Source organism: Momordica charantia (genome assembly GCF_013281855.1).
Source record: "Momordica charantia cultivar OHB3-1 chromosome 8 unlocalized genomic scaffold, Mcharantia_2.0 BLBB01000008.1, whole genome shotgun sequence".
Taxonomy (NCBI): domain Eukaryota; kingdom Viridiplantae; phylum Streptophyta; class Magnoliopsida; order Cucurbitales; family Cucurbitaceae; genus Momordica; species Momordica charantia.
In genome coordinates, this window is record NW_028275166.1 from 28694429 (window position 1) to 28698876 (window position 4448).

General features: G+C 33.6%; 1 non-coding gene across 1 annotated transcript; it reads right to left on the minus strand.

Moving 5' to 3' along the window:
• Nucleotides 1-1189: 1189 nt before the first annotated feature.
• Nucleotides 1190-1273, minus strand: TRNAL-CAA (transfer RNA leucine (anticodon CAA)). Its single transcript has one exon. It is a non-coding gene; the product is annotated as a tRNA-Leu (tRNA).
• Nucleotides 1274-4448: the final 3175 nt, after the last annotated feature.

Genomic DNA, 4448 nt, shown 5'->3' on the forward strand with positions numbered 1-4448 from the left:
AAACCGAAAAAGAGAGAGAGGAGAAGATACCCATTCTTGGCTACAAGCTTACGACAAAAGGCGAGAGACCTCTTGGTTTTTGGAAGAAGCTGGAGGTCCTGCACCTCCCGCCCGACCTGAAAATCAAACCCAGCCTCCTTCTAATCCATTCATTTCTGCAAGCAGGGGATCTAGAGCTAAGCCCCTAACGTCTCTCGCAATTCCCAAATTAGTTGCCCTCAACTAGCAATAAGCTAATATTTGTATGGGCAAATAGGAGGTTTCCAAGTACATGCCCAAGTACTTATTTCCGCTATTTTTTGCTGCTTTCATGAGTATGGGCGGTTTCGGAGTCTTTTTCTTTTCTATTTTCCTCCACCTCCATGACCTAAACTCCATTTCGAGGAGATTGCAAGTTGTGTAAACAGGGAACAACAGTGTTGTAACACGATTTTTTAGCTGTCAAGTAGAGTTTGACTTTATTCTTTCATCTATCTAATTTGTTAGTCACCATTTTCAATTTGCTGGCTCTTGTATTGATTTAGAAAAATATATGAGATGCTTGTTTGACTCTAGTTATTTGTAGTTAGATTGTGAATGCTTAGTAATAAGGTTATTCATCTAACCTTGCCGATAAATTATTTTGTATGCTCGATGTTAAAGTATCTATTAGGATCAGTAGTTAGCATACTAAATCGTCCTCATTCCTATTTCACTATTACTAAGTTTCCCTTGCAATCACTTTGCGTGTCCCAGCATTACTTGTTTCTAGCATTTATTTTTATTTGAAGCTTTATATTTTGTAGTTCAAATGAAAATGAGGGCAAAAAAGGGAAAAGAAAAATCGATGATATTCTAAACTTCATTTGGCCGTATTTAAGAGTCATTTAGTGTTTTTCATTAAGTAAACAAGGCCTAAAGTAGAGTTGTATTTGTTGCTTCAGCACAAACCAATTGATCGATGAGTCCTAATTCTTGGTTAATTTGAAATTCTATATAAAACACATATATATTTCCTACGTTCGACTACCGATCGAGGCAAGCCTTGGGTCCAAAAAGAGGGCAAGTTCACAGAATAAGTATTTGGATTATGCCAAGAACTATTCGATAAGTGTTGCTAACTCATTTCAAGAACCAACCAAAGACAAGCTTCCTCAAGATTGCTAGTTCAGCATGAAACCGATAAACTAAAAATAGAAATTATTATTAATGTCAGAAGTGGGATTTGAACCCACGCCTTCTCACGAAGACCAAAACTTGAGTCTGGCGCCTTAGACCACTCGGCCATCTTGACATATATTTAATAAATGTTTATCGTTTATAACATATTTCTTTAGAAAATATAATCTCATTAATAAGATTTAAACCATTAGTTTTTTTTTACGACAAATTGGAGTATAGGATTTTGAACCTCAAACATTAATTAAAGAAAAAAATAGGTGTCCATTACCATTGAGCTATGTTCATGTTGGTAATTAGTTAAATAAGGATTGCACGTGTGTTAAGAAGAAATTGTGAGACGATCAGTGCTTTGCAATTTATTTTGAGATAACAAATAACGCGATTGATGGCTGTTTTGATGTTTAAAGTTAGTTCAAGCATGCAACAAGTCTCGATAGGTAGTCCATACAATGGGTCGGTTATCCAGCCTCAAAACTTGCTCAGTAACAGAAATTTTCAGTCGCATTGCAGCGCCTTTTCTGCCCTTATTCAACCGCATATGAGGACTGCTCCATCGGGTAGGTTTTCTTTCTATTTTCCTTCCCAAACTGGTTGTCATTCGTACCCCTTCAATTACCCATCCTTCCCGATAGGATTTCCATAAGTTTGTGCCCAAAATTACCAAAATTAGCAACTACTCTTCCAAAATTAAATTTGGGGAGGTGACAGAGGATGTGCGGAAGCCTTCCTCGTCCTCACTTTTCCCCATGAATATCTCTATTCATGACACCCACTCAGTAGCGCCTCTTGAAAAATATTTAGATGTTAACTTGTGGTTAGCCACTGCTAAGAATTGACAACTCTTTATTTCTTTAAAAAAACATAAAAATATCTCGTTTTAGATTTCTCTCTTCTATCCATTAAAAATTTAATAGTTCCGCTTGTTGCAATGATTTCATTGCTAAGTAGGTTAACGTCTCTTCGTGAGGTGTGTTCCAAGGTCAGCAGTGGTCGTCCAAATAGAGACTTACTATAATGGCCGGTTGAACGAAACCACAAGGTTAGTAATCGATGCATCAGCTAACGGAGTGCCTAATGACAAAACCATATGCTGAAGCGTTTAATATGTTGAAACAGATATCGTCAAACAATCACCAGTGGTCTGCACGCAAACTATTGAAGGGAAAGGTCTTTGTTTTTACAAAACTATTCTATTACAGGCCCAAATTGACATATATAGAATGGGATCTCTTCGTAACATCTATGCACATATATATACACACACATATATATAGACGAAGGGTGATACCCATGGCATACGAAAAGCTTCGAGATTTTGTTATGGTTGTAGTAGACTTGGTCATGTGCTGAAGGACTCTGAGACCAATGAAAGTCCTTGAAATTCATGGAGTTCCTAACTTCGTAGATTTGAGCCCGTAAGATGATCAAAGAAATATATGTTAAATAATTAAAAAAAAATTAACTCTTTAATTAAATGAATTATGTTTAATTAGATATTTTTTTTCCATAAAGGCATGAGAATTCAATATTATAGGCAAGGTTTAAAATGTCGATGTCGATGGAAATGTCGAAGTCCGGACATGTCAATGTCGATGGATATTTGGAGAAAAATCACGGAAATTGTGAAAAATAATAAAACTTATTTTAATTAGTAAATAAAAACTTTAAATTGTAGCTTAATTAAGTTATAATTGATCACTTCTAACTATCATATATAAAAATATGAGTAACTTATAAAAATGTCGATGTCGATAGAAATGTCGGAATAAGATAATGAAGATTGATGAAAATAATTTGAATCAGTAAATTGAAGTTCAATGCTGCTTTTTATTGATAATTAATAATTTATAATCAAAACTAGTGCTTAATTACATAAGCAAGATATTAAATATTGATATATACACTGTACCTATGATGATTAAATTGAATATTATTAAAAATGAAATTATAAATTTGAAAATTTTGTAATTAAATTTGAAAAAAAAATTGAAAAAAGAAATTCAATTTAAATTAAAAGTTAAAATTGAAATAAATGAATAATATTATTATTAATATTGGAAATTTTAGAATTATAAAAGAATTAGAATTAAAATTAAAAAAAAAAAAAAAACAGCTCCCGTCCCAATCCCACATCGGAAAGGGACGGAGGGGGAGAGACACTCCCTCCCCCTCTTTCTTTTTGTACAATACAAACGGGTTGGGTCTCTAACGCGGGCCGAGCTATTTTAATTTTTTTAACGATATCTTTTAAAATATCGTTGATATGTCGATATTATCGCGACATTTCGACGATATATTAAGGGAAAAAACGATTTTCCCTCTATATGACGATGACGGACGACATTTAGAACATTGATGGTAGGTATATTTCTTTCATTTTTTGTCAACCACTACACAATTTTGAATTTGAATCTCCACAGCTAAAAAAAAATATTGTCCTCATTTTTCTCTCAGTGTCCACTTGTCAAATCATGTTGTTTGGAAGATGGCTAGAAAAATAATGTGGAGTTCCACTAATATATGATTCGTGCAATAAAGATACTCGTGCTTTTACAACACCGAACCATTCGGGTCTTTTCGATCAACATTTATATCTTGTGCTATAATTGAAACTTTTATAACGTTTCAAAAAATAATAATTGAAACCAACCACACGTGCGCGGTTTGAGCCACACTAGTATTGTTTCAACTATATCAACACAAAATTTACATAAACTTGAACAGATATTAACAATACCTATACATAAGGAAATAGGATACAAAAGAAAGTAGAATTGGAATAACGAAAAACTTCTTTGGAAAACCCTCAAAGTAATTAGGATGTTCTTCAGCAATGGTCTCTAATTTTGGAGAACTTGAATACCTGTGGCGTGATACCAGAGCTGCAGGTGCCACTTCAATCCAGTTCTGAATTCTCTTCACCATTTTTTACTTTCAATCTTTTGAGTTACTTGTGAAGCTGAAAAATTGGCTCTTGGAGAGGGAAAACCGTTGTGGCTGGAGCAGAGAAATGTGAAATTTCATATATATATATATATATATATCAGGTAAATTCAGGTGTTGCGGAAGTTAAAATTAGGTGTTTGATTTGGGTGGCAAAAAGGCCCAAATATGGGAGATTTATTTTGAGAAATTTGAATGGTATAGTTGGGGTTGTTTGGAGTTCAATTTTAATTAAAATAGCTTTACAAAATAAATATAAAAGGAGGAGTTTGTTTGGTAAATTGATTTTAGAACATTTTAATTTGATTTTAATTTTGAGTTTGCTAAGATACCAAATAATGAGC